This window comes from Dendrobates tinctorius, unplaced genomic scaffold (genome assembly GCF_039654945.1).
Source record: "Dendrobates tinctorius isolate UK_male_01 unplaced genomic scaffold, ASM3965494v1 ptg000027l, whole genome shotgun sequence".
NCBI lineage: Eukaryota > Metazoa > Chordata > Amphibia > Anura > Dendrobatidae > Dendrobates > Dendrobates tinctorius.
The window spans coordinates 17639822-17665783 of NW_027361695.1; the positions used below are offsets into that span (position 1 = coordinate 17639822).

The following is a 25962-nucleotide window of genomic DNA, read 5'->3' on the forward strand; positions in this document are numbered from 1 at the left end:
AGGTATTTTTCATTGTACTATACCGCTATTTCTCTGCCGTATCGGAGCATGATGAGTTGTGGTATGTGTTAAAGGGGCGCTCTTTCGCCCAGGGCACATGAAAACCTGCAGCCAGCCCTCCCCCCCCACAAATTTAGCCAAATAACCCCCATTTTTCAGTGCGTAACTTGTATTATGAAGTTAATTAAGGTTGACAAGCTTAAGTAAGAAGAATTGATGCTTTTGGCATTCAAATGGGCACTGTAGGTATGTTTCCTGTCCTCCTCTCACTGCCGACTTTTATTCCCCATTGACTTACATTGGGTTTCGTGTTTCGGGACGACCCCAACTTTTCCCTATAATCGGACGATCTTGCTCGACCCGACTTTTGGAAAAGTCGGGTTTCACGAAACGAAACGCGACCCTAAAAAAGCAAAAGTCGCTCAACTCTAAAAATCACATTAGAAACCTACATCTGATGTGGATCGTTCTTGAACACCATGATTTTTTTTTTTTTATTCCAGCTCAAAGAATGACTCTCTAGAGGATGGAGACTACTTAGAAGGTTTAGAAAGCCGCGTCTGACTCTCCTAATCTTCTAGATTGCTGTGACCTTGTGTATGGGGTTCAGGTGTCTGCGCAGGGAGGGCACATTTCAGAAATCAGGGCGTGTTACCAGGTAGGTTTATAGTTTCTCTCTGCACGAATTTCCAGTTTATCAGACTCCAATCTCCTCCCTTCACAAGGTGTAATGTGCTTCCTTCACTCAGCTTGTCAAACAGGAATCGTTCTTCAGAAATCACCAGCTCTGCCAAGAGTCCCACTTGGACGAATACTGACTTGTTCTGATCAGTCACGGAGCCGAATTTGTCACCTTACAGGTAAGCTCCTACCATTCAATATTTGTCACGGAAATGTCTTTGCCTATCGGTAAAAAAAAACAAACTCCAAAACAAATTCTTTTACAAAGTCATCAGATTCTTCTCGGTGACTTCGACTTGGACTAAAGTCGCTAAATATGGTGGTGAAGGAGTTAAATCACAACAATTTGGGAATTGTTTCATTACTTTATTCAATTAAATTTTTTCTTCCTACGCCCTTCAGTAAATAGATCATAAAGTTTTTTTTTATTTGCTCTACGTCATTTACTGTTATATAACGGCCGAACTTTGCTCCTATTGCACGCTGTCTGCAGGAATTCAAAAGGTTTCTTTTTTTAAATATATAGGAAGATTTTACCATTTGAATTGTTAAAGTCGGGCTTTATAGCAAAAGTATTGACCCTAATAAAAAAAATTTACGCTTTTGAAGTGATTGGGTGCCCATAGATGTACGGATGTAGCTGAGCACGGCAGAGCTTGAAGATCTTTACTTGGATCCTCCGAACTTAAACCGAACAGGCAAGAGTTTTGTAGACAATGCAACAATATAAGGCTACTTTCACACTTGCTTTTTTTTTTGCAGCGCGTTTTCCCCGCAAAGAAACGCATGGAAAAAACGCATACAAATGCTGCGTTTTTTTCAAGCATTTTTATGCGCATGCATGAAAAAAACGCAGCGTTTTTATGCGTTTGTATGCGTTTTTAGTGCGTTTTTACCGCGTTTGCGTTTTTTTTCCAACATTTGTTGGCCTCACCAAAAAATCAAGATAGGGTTAGGATTAACACTAACCCAAACCATGACTTTACTAACCCTAACCCTTAACCAAACCATACTAACCCTAACCCTTAACCAAACCATACTAACCCTAACCCTTAACCAAACCATACTAACCCTAACCCTTAACCTAACCCCTAACCCTAAACCCTAACTAACCCTAAACCCTAACCCTTAACCAAACCATACTAACCCTAACCCTTAACCAAACCATACTAACCCTAACCCTAACCCTTAACCAAACGATACTAACCCTAACCCCTAACCCTAAACCCTAACTAACCCTAACCCTTAACCAAACCATACTAACCCTAACCCAAACCCTAGCCCTAACCCTAAACCCCCTTAACTAACCCTAACTCTAACCCAAACCCCTAATTTCCATTGTCTAACCAATGCTCAACAAAAAAACGCATGCGCAATAAAACACGTACATGAGCATGCCAATGCGCACATATGCGCACCCATAGACTTACAATGGGTGTCTTGCTGTAAAAAAAAACGAATTGTGCGCGCATGCGTTTTTTTGAGGCAAGTCGGACACCCAAAAAATGCAACAGGATGCATTTTGTGCGCCGGAGCGCACACCACAAAAAAACGCATGCGCATAAAAACGCATACAAACGCATGTGTATGCGCACATAAGCGCATCCCATGCAAAATATAGGGAAAAAAAGCGCATGCGTTTTTTAGTGCTAAAATACAGCGCAAAAAAACACAAGTGTGAAACCAGCCTAAGTCTCAAATTTAACGCATTTTTGCCAAAAGTTGCCACTTTTTGACACCTAATTAATGGTGCAAATGGATGATAAATTCACTCCATTGACTTCTCATCTTATAGTAGATATAAGTCCATCAAGTTCAATCTATAATCTAACATTTTAATCCAGAGAAAGGCAAAGACCCTATGGAGAAGATGCTAATTGCCCCATTTTAGGGGAACAATTCCTTCCCGACTCCACATAAAGCAAACAGACTAGTTCCCTGGATCAACGCCCTATAACAGAATTTAGTAGCCATAACCTATCTATAATAATAAATGCCCTAACCAGCTTCCGGTTGTAACAACTTCCGTCCAGTTGTAACCGGTGACGTCACCACACACACACGCACGTTAACCCTCAACACACCACACCGCCTCAACACACACTCCTCTCACCTTTCACCTCCACTCATGTCCACTCACTCTTTCACTCCACATACGTTCCTTTCTCTCACTCCGTTTCTCATACTCACACCGTCATCGTCGCTGCCCCGACATCTTCCTCCGCCGCCGCGATCCAGGATCCAGACGTTCTCCAGGCCGCCAACATCGGGATCCAAAAAGATGGCGTCGGCGAAATCTCGCGAGATTACGCCGACGCCATTTTGGATCCCGATGTCGCCCATGCCAGCGACATGTTGTTGCGGCGACGCCATCTTGAATATCGCGGGACTTCACGAAATCCAAGATGGCGTCCCGCAAGAACATGTCGGCGGCCTGGAGAACGTCTGGATCCTGGATCGCGGCGGCAGAGGAAGATGTCGGGGCAGCGACGATGACGGTGTGAGTATGAGAAACGGAGTGAGAGAAAGGAACGTATGTGGAGTGAAAGAGTGAGTGGACATGAGTGGAGGTGAAAGGTGAGAGGAGTGTGTGTTGAGGCGGTGTGGTGTGTTGAGGGTTAACATGGCAAGAGGTGTGAGGCTGTGTGCACACGCTGCGGATTTTGCTGCGGTTCCGCAGCGGTTTTGGCCGCTGCGGACCCGCAGCAGTTTTTGCTGCGGTGTACAGTACCATGATTCCCTATGGGAATCAAAAACCGCAGTGCAGACGGTGCGGAATTTTCCGCGCGGATTATCTGCGGTTTTCAATCCGCAGAAAGAATTGACATGTCAATTCTTTCTGCGGATTCTCCTGCGGTTTGCCATCTCCTCTATTGAGGAGATGAAAAACCGCAGGGCAAAACCGCAGAGCAATCCGCAGGTAAAACCGCAGGTCTTTTGACCTGCGGTTTCACCTGCGGATTTTACAAAATCCGCGCGGATGAATCCGCACCTAATCCGCAGCGTGTGCACACAGCCTTAACGACGTCGGCGAAATCTCGCGAGATTTCGCCGACGCCATCTTGCATTTGTGAAATTGCGTCATTTACCTCACGCCGACTTGCTGTGCGGACGCTTGGCATTGCCTGTACCACCATAACTACTGCTGCCTTGGTCCTATGCCTGTTTACTGCCGGTGTCTAATTACAGGGCCAATTTGCCTATACTGCCATAACTATTGCTACCTTGCTACTCTGCCGGTGTCTAATTACAAGGCTAATTTGCCTCTACCGCCATAACTACTGCTGCCTTGCTCCTCTGCCGGTGTCTAATTACAGGGCTAATTTGCCTCTACCGCCATAACTACTGCTGCCTTGCTCCTCTGCCGGAGTCTAATTACAGGGCCAATTTGCCTATACCGCCATAACTACTGCTGCCTTGCTCCTCTGCCGGTGTCTAATTACAGGGCTAATTTGCCTCTACCGCCATAACTACTGCTGCCTTGCTCCTCTGCCGGTGTCTAATTACAGGGCCAATATGCCTCTACCGCCATAACTACTGCTGCATTGCTCCTCTGCCAGTGTCTAATTACAGGGCCAATTTGCCTCTACCGCCATAACTACTGCTGCCTTGCTCCTCTGCCGGTGTCTAATTACAGGGCCAATATGCCTCTACCGCCATAACTACTGCTGCATTGCTCCTCTGCCGGTGTCTAATTACAGGAACAATTTGCCTTTACCGCCATAACTACTGCTGCCTTGCTCCTCTGCTGGTGTCTAATTACAGGATCAATTTGCCTCTACCGCCATAACTACTGCTGCATTGCTCCTCTGCTGGTGTCTAATTACAGGGCCAATTTGCCAATACTGCCATAACTACTGCTGCATTGCTCCTCTGCCGGTGTCTAATTACAGGGCCAATTTGCCTCTACCGCCATAAGTACTGCTGCCTTGCTCCTCTGACTGTTCACTGCCTGTGTCTAATTACAGGGCCAATTTGCCTCTACCGCCATAACTACTGCTGCCTTGCTCCTCTGCCGGTGTCTAATTACAGGGCCAATTTGCCTCTTCCGCCATAACTACTGCTGCCTTGCTCCTCTGCCGGTGTCTAACTACAGGGCCAATTTGCCACTACCACTTCATAACTACTGCTGGGCAATTACAGGGTCAATTAGTATCTGTTTACTCTACAATACTCCAGGACGCCTTCTTCACTGCCAGATAACTGCCAAATAGACTCCTTTACCTGTGCCAACATGAGTCATAACAAAAAGTATGCCAATGCCAGTGAAAGGAAAGCAGCTTTAGCACTATGACAAAAACAACGCCGTGCTAATGAGACTCCTGAGGAAAAACACCATCGCCTTGAGAAGATTAAGGCTTATAAACGCCGTCGCCTCACACACGAATCCCCTAACTCTAAATCCATAAGATTGGCTGAAGAAGCCTCTGCACGCCGTCACCGCCGACAACAGACGGCCTCTTCCTCATCATTATTATTAGACTCACAACAGGATGCTTCCACATCAGCATGTGGAACAATTTACTGCTACACTTCATCCCATATGCCGTTCACTGACATAACTAATCAGCAATCTGTTTCTGCCCTATCAATACCACCATTCAATACCGATGCACAGTATGCCAATGCCAGTGAAAGGAAAGCAGCTTTAGCACTACGACAAAAACAACGCCGTGCTAATGAGACTCCTGAGGAAAAACAGCATCGACTTGACAAGATTAAGGCTTATAAACGCCGTCGTCTCACACACGAATCCCCTAACTCTAAATCTATTACATTGGCTGAAGAAGCCTCTACACGCCATCACCGCCAACAACAGACGGCTTCTTCCTCATCATCTATAATAATAAATGCCCTAAGCAGCTTCCGGTTGTAACAACTTCCGTCCAGTTGTAACCGGTGACGTCACCACACACACGCACATGTTAACCCTCAACACACCACACCGCCTCAACACACACTCCTCTCACCTTTCACCTCCACTCACGTCCACTCACTCTTTCACTCCACATACGTTCCTTTCTCTCACTCCGTTTCTCATACTCACACCGTCATCGTCGCTGCCCCGACATCTTCCTCCGCCGCCGCGATCCTGGATCCAGACGTTCTCCAGGCCGCCGACATGTTCTTGCGGCGACGCCATCTTGGATTTCGTGAAATCCCACGAGATTCAAGATGGCGTCGCCGCAAGAACATGTCGCTGGCGTGGACGACTCGGGATCCAAAAAGATGGCATCGGCGAAATCTCGCGAGATTACGCCGACGCCATTTTGGATCCCGATGTCGTCCACGCCGGCGACATGTTCTTGTGGCGACGCCATTTTGGATCGGCGAAATCCCGCGATAGTCAAGATGGCGTCGCCGCAAGAACATGTCGCCGGCGAGGACGACGTCGGGATCCAAAATGGCGTCGGCGAAAACTCGCGAGATTTCGCCGACGCCATTTTGGATCCCGACGTCGTCCACGCCGGCGACATGTTATTCCGGCGACGCTATCTTGACTATCGCGGGATTTCACGATACTCAAGATGGCGTCGCCGCAAGAACATGTCGCCGGCGTGGACAACGTCTGGATCCAGGATGGCGCCGGCGGAAGAAGATGTCGGGGATCGTGGAGCAGCGGCGATGACGGCGTGAGTATGAGAGACGGAGTGAGAGAAGGGGTCGTATGTGGAGTGAAAGAGTGAGTGGAGATGGTGAAAGGTGAGAGGAGTGTGTGTTGAGGAGTGTGTGTGTTGAGGGTTAACATGGCAAGAGGTGTGATGCTATCGCATCCTCCCGATGCGATAGCATCGGGCCATAATCTAGTAATACTATATTTTTCAAGAAAGGCATCCATGTCCTATATGTTCTTTTGTACTGACTCAACCATTACATCATGTGGCAGAGAGTTCAATAATCTCACTGTTCTTACAGTAAAAATCCATAGGCTCACTGCTCATACAGTAAAGAATCCATAGGCTCATTGCTCATAAATTAAAGAATCCATAGGCTCACTGCTCATACGATAAGAATCCATAGGCTCACTGCTCAAACATTAAAGAATCCATAGGCTCACTGCTCGTACAGTAAAGAATCCATAGGCTCACTGCTCATACATTAAAGAATCCATAGGCTCACTGCTCATACATTAAAGAATCCATAGGCTCATTGCTCATACAGTAAAAATCCATAGGCTCACTGCTCTTACAGTAAAAATCCATAGGCTTGCTGCTCTTACAGTAAAGAATGAATCCATATGCTCACTGCTTTTACAGTAAAGAATGAATCCATAGGCTCACTGCTCATACATTAAAGAATCCATAGGCTCACTGCTCTTACAGTAAAAATCCATAGGCTCACTGCTCTTACAATAAAAATCCATAGGCTCGCTGCTCTTACAGTAAAGAATGAATCAATATGCTCACTGCTTTTACAGTAAAGAATGAATAAATAGGCTCACTGCTCATACATTAAAGAATCCATAGGCTCACTGCTCTTACAGTAAGAAAATCCATAGTCTCACTGCTCTTACAGTAAAGAATCACCATCTGTGAATATAATTAAACCTTCTTTCCTCTAGGATACCCTCTTGACATTATTGCAGGCCTAGGTGTCAAAAGGTCATTAGAAACATCTCTGTGCTGTCCCCTCATATACTTGTACATTTAAATAAGATCGCCCCTACTTAGATTTTCCTAAATGAATTACCCCAAGTTTGATAACTTGTCTTATTGCTGCAGACCACTCATTCCCTTAATATCGTTGGTCGCTCTTCTCTGCACCCACTCTAGTCCAACTATGTCTGTCATACATTGGAGCCCAAAATTGTGCCCAGTATCTAAGTGCAGCCGCACTATTGACTTGTATGGAGGTAATACTATGTTCTCGTCATGAGCATCTGAGCATAACATCATCATCATCACTATACATAACTATGCTGTAGGGAAAAGCACAATGTAGGTGTCCTGAACCCCTCCGGCACTTCTTCATAGCTGTCATTAACGGCATGCCGGTCTTAAATTTTTGTCCTGTTTTTGACCTACTTTTTACCTCTGAAACAAATGCTGAATATATTGAGAGAGATGAGTCCAATGAGAAGAATTTATTATCCATTTGCACCACTTTTTTTGTAAGGCCAAAAAAAGTGGCAAATTTTGGTATTTGCAGTTTGATTTCCACAAATCACCGCAAATATCTGCCTCCATTTTACACAAGATTCCATCAGCCAGAGAAAGATTGCATGGCTTCAGGTGCAACCAGGCGGCGGCCTTCTCAGCAATGCGTGGTAGCTATAACATCATCATATGGTCTAGCACAGCCATCACATAGTATAGCGCAGCCTGCTTAAAAGCCGAGGCAGGGAATGCAGCTGCCATTTTGGGGTGAATTTGTTTAGAGAGAGGATAGCACAGTTTTTAATGATAGAAATAAGCCCAAAAAGCTGAATATAATGTACAGATAGTGTGTGTGTGTGTGACAGCAGAGCAGTAAAGAATGGTTACCATCCATTTATCCACAGCCATATGTGTAGAGGTCACATTGACTTTACTAAGGCTGCGTGTCACGATATGTGACTGGCCCTGCGTGATGCGACCCGATGATCGGTCGGTCACCAAAACAACTGGACAAACAAGGGGACTCCAGGGACACATTTACAACGGTGGGCCCTGCTATAGGGAACGGGGAAAGGGACACCTCATGCACTCTGCTGCGGCTGAGTCCTAGACTAACCTGATGTCCCTATATGGCATATATCAGATAAGCTGAACCACCACTGCACCAGGTAGCTCCAGTCTTCACCATGGTTGGTATCCAAGAAGGACCTGTCATAACTAACACCAGCTGATGCCTCAGGTGACCTTATATGGGAAGGTGGGAGTGGTCACCACAAGCAGACTAACTAAACATGTAGTAACACCAGCGGCCACCGGGGGGAAAAACTGACATTAACCCCTGACGTCCAGAAAGGAAAAAAGTTTATATCTGAGAAGCCCAAACTGACACAGATCCAAAAATGGATCGTGACACTGCGTTTGCATTAAAGAGCTGGTTGGATATAGTCCTAGAGTCCTCAGAGTGTTAAAGGTCACAAGTCATTTTTGAAAATTGGCTCTCCTCCTATTAGGCAAAATGGATATTTTTGCCTTGGTTTTCAAAGTGCTGTGCTGCTTTTTTTGAGACACATCAAAGGATAGTGCCTGAACCAGAAATGTTGATGAGGTCTGCTGAGCTTCATTCTTCGTCCTCTTTGTTTTGGAAACAAACTGTCTATCAATGAATTAAGTTTTTAAGACCAAAACAAAATCTCAGAACAAGATAAAAAGGGGACATGTGATATATTAAAGGGATATTCTTAAGTTTAGAAGTTATATTTCATCAATGGAATAGGGAATAACTTTTCAACCTCTGAGACCCACACCGATCCCGAGAATCAGGCCTATGCGAATGGAGAGGTGGTTGACCATGTGCACTGTTGCTCCACCCTTATGGGGGTGCTGAAGACCAGCCAATCCCTGGTGATTAGGAATGAATTGATCAGAGGTGAACATGATCAATAACTGCTTCGTTTACACAGGGCTCTTCAAAACGTTGGTGCTCAGGATTGGTGTAGGCCCCAGCAATCGGGAAGTTATCCCCTATTGTGGATAAAGGATAAATTCCAAAGTTGAAAATAGCCCTTTGTTTCTGCAAAGAAAAACCACAAGGGACACCATAGATATCATCTCCCTACTGCTTTTACTGACACGTCATGAGAATATATTTTTTAAGCATTTAGTATTCATAGTATACATTTTTTGTTTACTTTTTAGAAGTTAGTTCAATGTATACTGTAGGAATAATGCAGTAATAGAAACACAAAGCAATATCTTCAGGCTCAGGACATTTCCATTAAGAAACGAGAATATAGTCATCTGCTCTATTGTTCTGTAAGGAAAATGCATTGTTGAGGTTAGTCTACATTTGTTTTACTTCCTTTGTTGCAAACTAAAAAAAAGTTTGTGTAACTCGGGTGAAGGAAACCACAAAGGATGTAAAGGTTGGAGAAGTAGGCTAGAAGTAAATGACATCAAGCTGAAGTCAGAATACTGACCATTGTTGAGAAGGGCCTGGAAGGTGGGTGAAAAAGAGACTAATCCTGGAGGGATCTGTTATAGATTCCATAGGCTTTAGACAAGAGATCGAATGGGGCTCAAGTCATCAAACATTCAAGAGTGAACAAGTTAAGAAAGAATTCAAACTCACCCGGTTCATATGTATCAATCACTGGTTTCTGTGCCACTGGTTCTTCCATGAGGTATATAGGGCCAAGCCATGACGACTTATTCTCAAAGGCAATGGGATCTGTTCCTTTCAAATAACAAGTCATGATAGAATCCTAAAATGTTAGAGTTGGAAAGGACCTCCAGGGTCATCGTGTCCAACCCCCTGCTCAATGCAGGATTCACTAAACCATCTCAGACAGTTGTCTGTCCAGCCTCTTTTTGAAGACTTCCATTGAAGGAGAACTCGCCACGTCTCGTGGCAGCCTGTTCCACTTGTCGTTGATCACATCACTGTCAAAAAGTTTTTTTCTAATATGTAATCTGCATCTTCTCCCTTTCAGTTTCATTCCATTGCTTCTTGTGTTTCCATATGCAAATGAGAATAATGATGATCCCTCTACACCGTGACAGCCCATGAGATATTTGTAGACAGCTATTAAGTCTACTCTGTCTTCTTTTTTGCAAGCTAAACATTCCCAGATCCTTCAACCATTTCTCATAGGACATGGTCTGCAGTCCGCTCACCATCCTGGTAGCTCTTCTCTGAACTTGCTCCAGTTTTTCAATGTCTTTTTTAAAATGTGGTGCCCAAAATTGGACACCGTATTCCAGATGAGGTCTAACCAAGGAGGAGTAGAGGGGGATAATGACTTCACATGATCTAGACTCTGTGGTTCTCTTAATGCATCCTAGAACTGTTTGCCTTTTTTGCTGCTGCATCAGACTATTGACTCATTTGATGTCTTTTTCACATATTCTGTTGCTTAGTTCTGTTCCTCCCATTCTGTAGATGTCATTTTCATTTTTCTTGCCCAGATGTAGAATCTTGCATTTCTCCCTTTTAAATACCATTCTATTAGTCGCGACCCATTGTTCAAGCTTATCTAGATCCTTCTGAATCATTTTTCTGACTTCTCTAGTGTTTGCTATCCCTCCCAGCTTTGAATTGCTTTGATAATCATTAACACTAGGAGTAAATAAAAAAGTGGCAGTTATTGCAAAGAATCGAGAAATACCATTTTACAAAAAATCTGAAATACATTTGTCTAAGCTGATGAGAGGGTGTCTTTAGAGAGTAATCATCATTGTAACTTTTAATGCAATAGTACACCCGAAGATATTATATACATCTTCTTCTTTGCCCTCCTTGATTGGTCTCTCATTCTCATATCATGTGTAAAGTATTTAAAATATGTATTCAGTGGGGACATTTTCCATGATAGTTGGTGCTTACAAGATTCTATGGAGAGGGGAGGAGCTAGAAGCTGAGAGAGACATTCTGTTGCAAGTTGTCCTGACACAACAGTTACAGTTCTCCATAGAAATTTATGAGTTCCAGCTGTCATCTCCTATCTCATTAGTGGGGAAATCTGAATTCACTGAAGACACATCTTTACCTGTGAATTTATAATATTGAGAATGAATGATCAGTCCAGGAGGAGAAAGAAGAAAATTTCTCTGATAAGATATATGACTAAGTTTCTTGTGAATTATTGAGCCAGAAAGAGAGCATCTAGTGATGAAGGAAGGTGGAAATCTATTTATCATCCTTTTCGTCTCTTTCTCTTTATTCACTATTGGAACCTTGTGAGAAAAATGGAAGCAACGTTTCCACTAGGCCCCAAAATAACGTTTATCTAGCTCTTTCCTCAAGGTTGCCGAAAGGTTACACCATGGACAGGCGCTTTACAGACATCATTATCTCTATCCCCGTTGGGGCTCACAATCTACAATCCCTATCAGTATGTCTTTGGAATGTGGGAGGAAACCGGAGAACCTGGAGAAAAACCACGCTAACACGGGGAGAACATACAAACTCCTTGCAGATGTTGTCCCTGGTGGGGTTTGAACCCAGGACCCCAATGCTGCAATACTCATTTGTGTAAATCTCTGAAGTCTTTTCTATTTGATTTCCCGATTGGCAAAAGATTCATCAACTGCAGAGAGATGTCAAATTCCGGCCATTCATTCCATAGTGATATTTATTATTTTTTACTTGTGAATTCAACACAAGTAGGCTAGGAGCTCCACTTTCCCATAGATTTTTTGACACACTATGGGTACAAGAAATTTAATTTCTCATATCCAGATTGTACAATGAATGCAGTGATTGGTCGATTGTCCAGGGGACACCTGAATTTTACCTTTCGTACATGTTTTAAAATATCTACCAAGAATTGGCCCAGACTGGTGGTAAGTCAAGTTTAATAGGATTACCATGGAAGAAGCAGTGTTCTAAAATGGAGAGATTACCATAGTCTGAGTGTAAAGGTCTGTATTCAGAAAAGTGAAAGAGAAAGTAGTCGGCACATGATTACTAGTATGAAACTAGAATATTAGCAGACCCAATCACTGGGAATGTGAAACAGAGCAGAGTCATAACAGTGAGTTTATTACACAGTATTTGCCAATTTACACTCCCTCTCCTCAGCAGCGCTCCAGAAATGTTTTTATTTTTTTATACAACAAAGTGATAGATCAATGACATACAGCACAATGTAGACAGCTTTGGCTGTCTTCTCTTCCTTCTGCTGGTGATAGGTTTCTCCCTGTTGACTTCTAGAAGTGTGAAGCTCCATCTCATAGGATACACTGGAGACTATGTTATGCAGCTTTGGCTGTCTTCTCTTCCTTCTGCTGGTGATAGGTTTCTCCCTGTTGACTTCTAGAAGTGTGAAGCTCCATCTCATAGGATACACTGGAGACTATGTGATGCAGCTTTGGCTGTCTTATCTTCCTTCTGCTGGTGATAGGTTTCTCCCTGTTGACTTCTAGAAGTGTGAAGCTCCATCTCATAGGATCCACTGGAGACTATGTGATGCAGCTTTCGCTGTTTTCTTTGCCTTCTGCTGGTGATAGGTTTCTCCCTGTTGACTTCTAGAAGTGTGAAGCTCCATCTCATAGGATACACTGGAGAGTCTGTACACATCACCTATAGGTATAGGCTGTTGGTGTAATTCAGGGGATGGGTATAACTCTGTAGTTAATAATTATATGGACTCACTTTCTATACAACTGCTCTCTCATGTAAAGCAGAAATCTTCAGCTGCAATAGGGAAATTACAGAGTAAAGTAAAAAAAAAGTGTTGTGAGAGGCTGTGCCTAAGCGCTGATATTAGATATGTGATGTCATCCTATAGTGACATGAAGTCATAGAGTGACCTCCTGTCTACACATGAGAACTTGCATTGGACCAGTAGTCATGGTAAAGATTACATGACTCTGCCAATGACTATGGGGAAAATGTGTGGATGCAATGGAGCCTGTCTGTTTTCCTTTATGGCGTATTCACACATCTAAAATGCTGCTTAAAATTTCCAGGCTGAATTTGCATGAAAATTGGCATACAGTGCAGCTTTTAAGTCCTCGTAATGCCAGAGTGAAGTCCAGGGCACTTGTGTGGACTTTTTACAGTGTGTATGAACCTCTTATTTAGTCCAAGCCCAATATCATTTAATTAGTGCAGTTATGATTTTCTTTGTTCAATATCTGTGAGATAATGAAAATCTGTGAAATAGAAATTAGCAAAAATGTTTTATATATACAGCGTATATATAAATATATATATGTGTGTGTGTGTGTGTATATATATGTGTGTGTGTGTGTGTGTGTGTGTGTGTGTGTGTGTGTGTGAAAAACTTGCTGACTTTCCAGTTCCCCCATTTCCTATGGGACCTCAGGAGACCTGAGATCGAAGGCAAACAAAAAAATTAGTTCCAATATTAGGAATAAGTTTATATAGTAATTGTAGAGTGCATCTGGTTTGATAGCATTGTGAAAGGAGAGAATGGCTAATTATGATGCAACAAATATGGCGTCAGTATACTGGAACAACCCCTGGAAGGAATCTTTGGAATGTGAAAGTGAATACACCAAGACACCATATATGGAGTGGAGTTGGCATTGACCTATCATAGACTGACACTGGTTGCTTGGAGGGATTCTGAATAATGGAAAATCTAAGTATAAAAAATGTTTTAAAAAGTTGGTAATTTACACTGTAAAATCATTTAGAAACAGAAGGGTCTTCGGGACATCTTCTTGATAAGTTTGTTATAGCCTTTGGTTTTTGTCCTAAACATGAATTGAGGTGAGTCTTCATTATCGCATGCATGTTTCAAAAAATGGGAATCTTATACCTTTGCCTTCACCTTCGACATTTAGAGGCATAAACTTTGTTCTCCAGGTCATGGTCACCTGGATAATCTCTAATCTGAGAACTGTACTAACACAATTCTTATTGTTTGCTTGTTTGATAATGGCGTAACTTAAAGCTTTCTGGTCCCAAATGCAACATTTCCAATAGAGACCCAACAATCCTGGATCTTTAATAATTTTGGTATTCCCATATGGGCTTAAGAGATCTTTTAGGTTTTTTCTTAGGGGCCAACTGCAGACCCTGAGACCACTACAGTTATGCCTCCTGTAGGTTAAATATAAAAAGTGTCAAATATCAAGGTCAGAATAAAGCATATAAGTACAGGTAGTGCTAGGTTTAAAGGGGTTGCCTCAACACTCCTTTTTAGGAGCACGCCACTCCTTAACCTCAGGGCTTTCTCCTTGTATTTTTGCATGATTGACAGGTTGATCAAGTGCCGTGGTCTAATCATTGGCCTAAACTACGATCTCTGATGCTACAAGTGGAGACAGTTTTGCCTCTGCAAGATCAGAAAAGCTCAGGATCACTGAAGCTGATAGTATTCGGAAAACGACAAAACAGCACTTGCAAGCTCTATAGCAAAGAACATACAAGTGCTGCGCTCCTTGTCAAAGAGACCGGACACTTCTAACAGACAGGAGAGGGGTTTTATTAAACAGCACAGTTCTTTTTATCCACTGTTTCTTCAGCCTGAGCTATCCCTTTCCTCACTGGCATCTCTAGCACCTGGGATACTGCGTTCAACTTTGCAGCTTCCGTGAGTCCTCAACCAAGTCCCCTATATGATTCCCCATCCGGCTTCCTCTTATAGGAAGATATCAAGGCACACTTCTCAGTACCTCAGTTGGGTCGTAGTTCCCGGATGTTCCAGAAAAATCTGTTGAAATTTGTGGCAGACGTCTTCATGCTGCCAAATAGCCCGTACTCTTTTTTTTTTTTTTTTTGTCCTCCAGCCCTCTGGCCTTGAACTACTGCTATAACTTCTTTTATCTTAACTCCCACTACTCAGGAAGTGATTCCCTTTTTATCTAACCGCCCCCCTTTCATGTTTGAGCTGTTCTCGAACATTTAACTGTGCAATTTACTTTCTGTATCTAATGTGCCCACAACTTCACCTATCCCATTCTTATTTCTGATGCTCTAGCTGTACCCATACTCTATACTTAACCCTAGACTTTCCCAATATGTTACACATCAATTACATTATACATTGATCCCATTACAGTACATTAATTGCACACAATAGTGCTCATGAGATTCTATGCACAATGCAAGCACATATTCAAATACACAATTTGTGACGACACAGCATGTAATCTTAATTATGCCAGACTATTATTTTCAGTAGGCCAGGAGACATAGACTATTGTTCGTATGAGCCTGAACGTTGACTCTTGAATTGATGTGTTTTTTTTTTTTTTGGTGGATCAAGAGTCAAAAACTATTGTTCAGATGAATCTGAAGGTTGACTTGATGTTTGTGAATTGTCAAATAGTTGCTGTTTACCTCTTATATCAGTTCCTACAGGTTTTTGTCTGTTATCTTTGGAGGACAGCAACGCAGGGTCATTGAACAATCAATGTTTGCTAATATGTTGATTACCCGTTGTAAAAGTCCATGTAGCTTGTTGACCTTCAGAAGAGTGGAGGACAATCTATGCAGATTGATAAAATACTGAAACGACGAGAGTTTATCTCATCATCCATGACCTGTGGATGATGGCCTGAACCAAAGATTTGGGTATAAAAATTATCTTTATTCTCCTGCAAAAAGACTCTACAGAACCACAGCAAAGGCACCATGGCTCAATCAAGGGGAACACAGATTTTACATTCTACAGGATGCCAGCTTAAGGGAGCACGGCCCTAGGTAGAAGAATACAGATCTGTTCCATTGACCATCACTGAACACATGAAAACATTTGGGGAAGCCAGCTTGGGACCCACCAGTCACTTGACCCCATGAATACGTTTGGGGAAGCCAGGTTGGGGACCGCCTGGACACCTCACCCCATGGAGATGTTCAGAGAAGCCAGGTTGGGACCCTGCGGTCACCTGGCCACATGCCTTAATGGATATGCTTCCAAAGATTGTCGCTGCCTCCTCTCTGTGGGTGTCCACCAAAAGCAGGGTGCCATCTAGTGGGGGAAGTCAGCTCTGAAAGCCCCAAAGTCACAGTTGCTCTAATCTTGGTGAGCCAGCGGAAGGGTGAGACTGTAATTTGCACCATCTTGGGTATATGCTGGGACTGTTCTATATGTTATTGTCTGTTTGGTGGTTCAATAAAGTATTGGCATACTGTTTTACCCTCACCCTGTGTTGTCTGAGTAGTATTCTGCCCACAGAAAAGGAGTGCAGGCGTTCAGTGGGATGAACCCAGGTCCATTCGGTCTTTCTTAAGACAGCTTGGCCAGCGGACGAGAGCACCCACTGACCATCGTGTCTCCACACAAGTCACAATCATTATCTTCAAGGGGAGAGGTGTATGACAGTCCCTGTCACACCCTTACACAGACATAATTAGAGTGACAAATCCACAAGGCCAAAGAGCTGGGGAGAAAGCTGAGCAATACTCGAGCTGGGCCAGGTATGCACACAATATAACTCTAGCTTCCTGGTGAGTAAAAACTTAAAAGCAAAGTGAAAACCAGAATACATTAGATGAGCGGACTTAAATAGAACACAAAGTGGGAGGATAACGTATTTCCAAATGATTCCAATTTAAACATTGTGCTTGATCTAATGAATAAATATTTAATTGTGAAACGACTTCCTTAAAATATGTTTAGTCATGTAGGGAAATGTAGAAGTTATTTACCATAGAGATATTTCTTAAGGTATGACTCGTATTACAAATAAAACTCAGAAATACAAAAATAAATTTTCTATACAGTATGTGCCCCATCTCCTCACTATCCTATATGTGGGTAAAAAAATTATCTACAGCAGGAGCCTCTCCTCACTGCTGTAAGATAAAGAATTGTTAAGGTCCTCCCCCTGTTTTTTTTCAGAAACCTGAAACTAGAGTCCAATGGGCCCTTGTGCAAAGTTTGGTCCTGCCCCCCCCATGTTGGTCAGTTGTATGGGTGTATGGGCCCTTGCAGCGTTCTAAATCATATAAGGGCACACATTTTGCCCCCCCCTTCATTATGTACTAATCAACCCCCCCAACTATCACCTCACTTGCCACTGCTACAGGGCAAGTGGGAAGAGCCGCTCAAAGCGCCAGAATTGGTGCATCTAATAGATGTGCCTTTTCTGGGCAGCTGTGGGTTGCTATTTTTAGGCAGGGGGGCCAATATCCATGGCCCCTTACCAGCCTGAGTAAAAATGGGGCGACCCCATGTCGTTTTTTGAATTATTTAAATCATTTTAAAAAAATACGGCTTGGGGACCCCTCTATTCTTTATTACTAGCCTTGCTGACAGCTGAGGGTTGCAGACCCCAGCTGTGAGTTTTGCCTTGCTGGTTATCAAAAACACAGGGGAACCCACGCTTTTTTTTTTTTACGTTAATTATTTATTTAAAGCACAGGAGTGACTGATGAATACTCCCATCCGCCGCTCCTGCTCTCACTGTAATCAGCGGCAGCAGGTTTCGGAGGATGGGAGCAGTGGTCCCATCAGCTGACACCAGTGACCGGAGGTAAACTTTATACCTCGATCACCGCTGAGCGCTCACGCTGTCTTTTGATTGTGTGGGAATCGCGGCTCTCTGACCGACGGAGATGATTTCACTGCAGATCAGAAGCGGTGTTTGCTGCGCTGCCATGCACATGACAGTGCAACAAACGCCCGGTGTTCGGGCAGCTGAACCCGAACAGTAACACAGGCTTCCTGGAGAAGTCCATGTTCGGTGTCCGTGCCCGAACAGTAGGTGTTCGGTACGGACACCGAACTTTACTGTTCGGGTTCGCCCATCTTTACTAATCTCCCCCACCCTAAACTAATATCTCTAACTCTGGACCCATTTCAGGTATATATGTCTGCCTTCCTGGTATATATGTCCCCTATCCTGGGCCCCTTCCCGGTTTATATGTTCCCCATTCTGAGCCCCTTCCCGGTATATATGTTCCCTATCCTGGTGTATATATATCTCCCATCCTGGTATGTGCAGTGGGTACGGAAATTATTCAGACCCATTTAAATTTTTCACTCTTTGTTTCATTGCAGCCATTTGATAAATTTTTTCTTATCAATGAACACTCTGCACCCCATCTTGACTGAAAAAGACAGAAATGTAAAAATTTTTGCAAATTTATTAAAGAAAAACTGAAATATTACATGGTCATAAGTATTCAGACAATTTGCTCAGACACATATATTTAAGTCACATCCTGTCCATTTCCTTGTGATCCTCCTTGAGATGGTTCTACTCCTTCCAGCTGTGTTTCATTAAGCTGATAGGACAGATTTGTAAAGGCGCACACCTGTCTATATAAGACCTCACAGCTCAAAGTGCATGTCAGACCAAATGAGAATCATGACGTCAAAGGAACTGTCCTAGGAGCTCAGAGACAGAATTATGGCAAGGCACACATCTGGCCAAGGTTACAAAAGAATTTCTGCAGTACTCAAGGTTCCTAAGAGCACAGTGGCCTCCATAATCCTTGAAAGGAAGAAGTTTGGGACCACCAGAAGTCTTCCTAGACCTGACCGTCCAGCCAAACTGAGCAATCCGTGGGAGAAGAGCCTTGGTGAGAGAGGTAAAGAAGAACCCCAAGATCACTGTTGCTGAGCTCCACAGATGCAGTAGGGAGATGGGAGAAAGTTCCACAAAGTCAACTATCACTTAAGCCCTCCACCAGTCGGGCCTTTATGGCAGAGTGGCCAAACGGAAGCCTCTCCTCAGTGCCAGACATATGAAAGCCCACATAGTTTGCTAAAATCCACATGAAGGACTCCCAGACTATGAGAAATAAGATTCTCTGGTCTGATGAGATGAAGATAGAACTTTTGGTGATAATTCTAAGCAGTATGTGTGGAGAAAACCAGGCACTGATCATCACTTGCCCAATACAATCCCAACAGTGAAACGTGGTGGCAGCATCATGCTATGGGGGTGTTTTTCAGCTGCAGGGACAGGACAATTGGTTGCAATTGAAGGAAGAATGAATACGGCCAAGTACAGAGATATCCTTGATGAAAACCTCTTCCAGAGTTCTCTGGGTCTCAGACTTGGCCGAAGTTTCACCTTCCAACAAGACAAAGACCCTAAGAACACAGTGAAAATACCAAAGGAGTGGCTTCAGAACAACTCTGTGACCATTCTTGACTGGCCCAGCCAGAGCCCTGACCTAAACCCAATTGAGCATTTCTGGAGAGACCTGAAAATGGCTGTCCACCAACATTCACCATCCAACCTGACGGAACTGGAGAGGATCTGCAAAGAAGAATGGCAGAGGATCCCCAAATCCAGAGGTGAAAAACTTGTTACATCAGTCCCAAGAAGACTCATGGCTGTACTAGCTCAAAAGGGAGCTTCTACGGAATACTGAGCAAAGTGTCTGAATACTTATAACCATGTGATATTTCAGTTTTTCTTTTTTAACAAATTTGCAAAAATTTCTATATTTGTTTTTTTTTCAGTCAAGATGGGGCGCAGAGTGTACATTAATGAGCAAAAAATGAACTTTTTTTTAATTTACCGAATGACTGCAATGAAACATAGTGAAAAATGTAAATGGATCTGAATACTTTCCGTACCCACTGTATGTCTCCCATCCTGGTATACATGTCTCCCATCCTGGTATACATGTCTTCCATCCTGGTATATATGTACCCCATTCTGCCACTGCGCTTTAACGGATAAAAATAATAAACGATACTACTCGCATTTCCCCTACTCCCGGCATTCTTTTCTGTAGCCAGTGCAGAAGCTAGAAACTGACTTCAGTGTGCAAACAACGGGAAGTGCATGATGTCACTGCCGTGCATTGCCAGTGACTTGCACACTGATGTCAGCTGTCGGCCTCTGACCAGCAGCTTGTATTGCGGTGAAGGGACCCAGCCGGTCTCTGTACCACAATGCTTTTCAGTTGAATATGTGTCCTCGGATGCACATCCAACTGAAATATGCACTGGCATTGGCAGGAGATACTCCCGCATGGGCCTGGTCGCCGTCGCACCCTCTGCGACCTTGATCGTTACGGCCCTGATTTCAAGGTTTACTGTACCTTTTTTAAATTCATTTTTATTAACAAAAGTTAGTTTTAACTTTTCAAACTTTATGTCCATCCTAATTGAACAGTTTGAAGAAAAATGTTAAAAGAAAGACCAATTTAATTCATCTTTAGCGGCTTTATCTGAGCAAAAACCTGTGAACATGGCAGCGGAGACTTCCTGAGCCGTCTCCGGGAGCCGAGGTCCTGAAGATCATTTATAAAAAGGAATTCCCAGATGTTTGAGAAACTTTGAAGCACTGGTTCTATTATATCCTTGTCTGTATTATACGGGGAGGAATTAAGTATTAGGTGTGTGAACTAGATAAGAAAAATGTATAAAAATAAATAAAAAAAATAAAAAACGCTTTAAGTATTCCCTTGGGAACCCAATTCTCATTTTTGGTGAGTACTGACAGACAGTTCTCAGAATGTGGTGTCACAGAAATCATGAACGTGATATAAAAAAGTATAATTGTAGTACCTTTTTAATTTAATAAAATCAACTGGAAATGTACATGAGATTCACGTCATATTTGAGTCTTTACCTCTCTCTTTGCCGATGTTGGAGCAGAGCTGTGTGCTTGCTTTCCCTCTCACAGCATACAGTCTCATCATCTGGAGGCAGAGAGACTGAAGCTGCATCTCCTTCCTCCCCCTCCCCCTATTCTAATATTATACTATACAGATTAATTTTTATAGCATTATTATGAAGGCTATACAGTTAGATGAACATGGTCATTCTACATTTATTCTGGAAGTTTCAAATTGATATCATGAGTTGCAAAATTAGCACAGCTACGCTAACTCTGGTCTTCACAATTCTGTTGCGATTCCACACTTGTAGTCACTTGCCGACTAGACTTATCTCTAGAGATGAGTGACTTTGCCTTTTTTAGGGTCAAGTCGGGTTTCATGAAACCCGACTTTCTCAAGAGTCAAGTCGAACGAAATCGGCCAACTATCGTGAAAAGTCGGAGGTCCGACTGAAACACAAATCTCTCTCTCTCTCCCCGGACGTTGCACATGTCATCTCGTTGCCCACAGTGTACGTCCTTGCTCATTGGCTGAAAAAAGTCACGTGCAAGCCTTCAGGGAAATACGACTTTAGCGCTCGTTTTGCCGACCGCATGGCCGACTTCACGCTGTGGTCGGGTTTCGCCGACCGAAACCCGACTTTGGCATAAGTCGGCGACTTATGAATCTGGCCGACCTGTTTCGCTCAACTCTACTTATCTCATTTCTTCTATTGAAAGAAGAGACTGGCGCCTTATTGCCAAATCACTTACATGTGGTCATGCGACCACCCACCCATGGAGGCAGTACAGGGGAATCGTGGCATGCTGTCACAATTTGGCAATCTACTATTCATTTCAGCCTGGACATCCCCTTTAAGGCCTCATGGACATGGATATGTTACCATGCTGTGAGCATGCCTGCTGTGAGTTTTACAGACCTATAATGCTTTATCCATAGAAGTTTTATGGAGCTATATTGTACATACGAGACCTTGCTATAAATTCAGATCTTATCTATGAATCTCATCTAGCAGAAGGAATATTGGTTGTCTCCTCAGTTATGATAATAAGGAGATGAGGAGATGTTTTCTTCTTGAAGCATTGTTTCTTGGAGAAAATACTTTTATAGTGGGCCTCAGGATAGTGCCTCTTAATGGCACTGAGTTCCTACCAGCAATCCTGACCATAAATCCCACAAAACTGGCCACAAAATGGCTTGTGCTTACTAAGAACATATCCAACAAGTTGGCATTTTGGGGAGATTCCTGGAGTTAGGGGTTTCTCTCCTCCCCTACATTCAGAGCCAAGTCCTGCATTTTCCTCCTGCCATCAGCTCTCTCTGATCCTCTCAGCACGTCATGATGTCCCGGTGAGCATCTCTGACATCATGCTGCCTTGAGTATTCAGGAAGTTGGCTTCCAAAGCTTCAATATCCTTGATTCACTTGACAAACCAAGCTCTTCTACATTGCTGGGTACTCCATTATTCCGCTGGTCAGTTTTGCCAAATATTTATGGCAAACCCAGCTCTGCTACATTGCTGGGTATTCTTCTATAGTGCTGTTCAGTTCTCTCTTGGTCTCATGACAAACTCAAAGTACTTGGGCATCTACCACTGACCAGGTTTCCTATTCAAGACTCTGTGACAAACTCAGCTCTGTTTTATCACTGAGTCTGGCAAACTCTACATTGGTCATAGTGACATAGCAGGGCTGAGTTTGTCTCTATGACCGATGTAGGTCTGCCAGTGCTATGACAGAGTAGATTCACTGATAGAGCTGAGCTGAGTTTGTCTCAGAGTTTAGAATGAAAGAGCTGGTCAGTGGTACAGCATGGTAGGCTCAGTAACATAGCAGACCTGAATTTGTCACTATGACCAGAGTCTACCCTTCTGTACCACTTAGGCCTCTTTCACACATCCGGTTTGTGCCGTCAGGCACAATCCGGCATGAGTGTAAAAAAACGGATCCGGTTTTTTTTTACCGCCGGATGCGTTTTTTTGTCATTGAGAAGCACATGCGCCGGATCGCGCCGCATGTGCTTCCGTTTGTTCCGGTTTTTACCGGATCCGGCTGAATTCCTCTGTCCGGCGGCCGGACAGGACGGGTGCTGCAGCATTTTTTTGTCCGGCGAAAAAAGCCGGACATGGACGTATGCAGCCCTTCCGGCTCTGCGGGACAATGTTTCTCAATGGCACATTCCGGCCGCCGGATCAGACTTCTACCTGATCCGGCCACCGCATGCACGGTTTTACCCTGTGCGCATGCCCGGATATCTCTCTCTCTCTCTTTAACCCGTTCTCGCTCTCTCATACCCCGGTCTCTCTCTCTCTCTTTCATATCCCGTTCTCTCTCTCTCTTTCATGCCCCGTTCTCTCTCTCTCTTTCATACCCTGTTCTCTCTCTCTTTCATACCACGTTCTCTCTCTTTTTCATACCCCGTTCACCGGCTCCTGGATCCTTTTCTTCCCTGGTGACCCCTTTGCAACATAGCCGTGTCAGGCGCCGTAAGATGCGCCGCATATACTTCCGGTCCCTCCGTTCACGGCTGGATCCGGCACTCCATCTTTTTGCCGCATGGCGCCGGAATGCCACCGACGGACATGTGAAAGTAGCCTAACTTGCTCTTATATTTTAGACTCTGAGACAAAATGAACTCTGTTCTATCTCTGAGTCTACTCCATTGTACTGCCAACAGATCTATATTAGATACAGTGACAAACACAGCCCTGCTATGTCGCTGAGTCTACCCTGATGTACTGCTGACCAACTCTGATATTCTGGACTCTGTGACAAACTTGGTCAGCTCTGTCATTGTGTCTACTCTGTTACACTGCTGGAAGCTCTACATTGATCACAGTGACAAACACAGCTCTATTATATTGCTGAGTCAACTCTTCTGTTCCACAGCCAGCTCTGCATTGATCTTCTGCAAAATCGCCCCTACACCTTTACTGCCATAAGACTGCTTCCCCACTGACTCAGCTCTGCCTTAGAACTTCCTGTGTACCTGAGCTCTGCCACATCGGTTCCTTATTGCCGAGTCTCTTCTACTACACCATCAGTCCGTGCTGCATCACACCTGCTCATCTGCTCCTTGGGGCTCTGCGGATCCACCTAGCACGATGAGACTTAAAAGCAGGGCATAATTGTCCTGAATTTGGTCTTATAAATGACATAGAAGAAAAAGAACACTCCAGCAATATATGATGAATCAATATATTATATATTCTATATAGTTTAATAAATTAGCAATGTGTTCCTTTAAGGTTGGATGGCAGACCATCCGGTATCAATAAAGCAAGGGGAAATTACCAAGTGATGTACACGAACCACAATTGATGAATGTGTGTGTATGAAAAATTAATAAAGACCAAAGAAAATATAACAAAAATAATATTTATTATAGATTCTGGTACAATGTATAACTACAATAGATAAAAAACATGTAGAAATGTTATAATATGACAAAAGGAACCCGTAGGTGTATTAATACTCAGATGACATATTATATCGGGGGGCGTCGGGGCGCGTTATCTTGGCAACCCGCTTCCACCACTGTCTTCTATTCAGCTCACTAGGTAATATGTCATGCTTTATTAGGCTACATGCACTCTTTACCTTTGGGCGTTAGACACTCTGTGCATTGCACTATGTTAGAGACTGTTATCCTGTGTTGGCCCATTTTTACTACATAGCACTACATGGCAATTTACTGTATCATACCAATTTATATTTCTAACGAATTAAGCGCTAGTTATTTTGCTCACTGCACAGTTACTTACACAAGTTCCTTCTTGTGCTGGCCCATTCTCCATATATAGTGCCGTATATATTGGGTCATATGCTTTCTGTGCTATAAGAGCGCTGGATCTTTATCTTATTGTGCATATGGTGCGCTAGATTTCTGTCTATATAAGCGCTTCTTTTATTGCCGATTATTTCTGTGTCGACCCCTTTTTCTGCTATGTAGCGCTGTATGGTAATTCATTTTATTATATCATTGTTATACACTATTTTTCTGTGTTGGCTTATTATTGCCAGATAGTTTATTTTATTATATTGGGTCATATGCTTTTTTTCTAGAAGCGTTGGACATCTTGCTCATTGTATAGCTCTTTATTTAGTGTCCAAATTGTATATATAAGTGTTTCCCCATATATTGCATATTCCAGCACTCCTTTTGTGAGTTTTTCACCCTATCATCTCAGCAGCTTAAATTTTGTTCACAATTTTGGGTTTATTCACTTTCTCTTTTTTTAACATATATAATTTTTTACACACTTTATTGTCATTTTTTTCTTTTCTGTGAACCACATTACAAATCTTGGTGTAGTTATTTATATTTGACAATTTTATTATTGTATTTTATTATATTTTTTTGCACTTACACACACATTTTTTTGCTGCTTTATTTGGGGACTACATTATATTATGTATGCTGGATTTATATCCTACAAAAAAACCCTTTTGTACAGTGGTGAGACCAATATAATATGTCATCTGAGTATTAATACACCTACGGGTTCCTTTTGTCATATTATAACATTTCTACATGTTTTTTATCTATTGTAGTTATACATTGTGCCAGAATCTATAATAAATATTATTTTTGTTATATTTTGTTTGGTCTTTATTAATTTTTCATACACACACATTCATCAATTGTGGTTCGTGTACATCACTTGGTAATTTCCCCTTGCCTTATAAATGACATGAAGGGAATTTGTAAGAAGTACAGTAGGTAGATGAAGGTAAGTATGCGTCTGTAGCTCTGCTGAGTTGTAGGGATATCAGCTGCCTCTGTGCCAGTTTGGCCGACATGCTTTCCTGTGTGCATGATGCCTATGTGGCACATTTTATATAACAGGAGCCCATTGCATAAATTGGAGATTGTTGGCGCCAATGCAAAATCTCCAACAAAGAACCTTTTGCCTCCTCCTCTAGGCTCTTGGGCTTGGGAGCGACTGCCACCAATGGACCCATTATTCATTATGTTTGCACCGACTGAAGCCCATATCTCACAACACTGTCCTACCTAGTGGGCATCACTAGTCCATCTAGTTATAGATTTACCTCAGTAAAGTTTTCCACTGATTCCAGATAACTACTTTCAGAGCAGATGAGAATCATTAGTCCATTAGTTCAATGAAGGTCCAGGGGTAGTTTAAGGCAACGGCCGGCAGATCCCTAGGGATATAT

At 43.1% G+C, this 25962-nt stretch overlaps 1 protein-coding gene across 1 annotated transcript in view; it reads left to right on the forward strand.

The window, feature by feature from the left end:
* The first annotated feature begins 712 nt into the window (after window positions 1–712).
* Window positions 713–25962, forward strand: part of FAM3D (FAM3 metabolism regulating signaling molecule D) — a 79825-nt gene continuing 54575 nt past the window's right edge. The window contains exon 1 of the mRNA XM_073569812.1: window positions 713–860. The gene's annotated coding sequence lies outside the window, so the exon portion shown is untranslated. The remainder of the gene's footprint in view (window positions 861–25962) is intronic.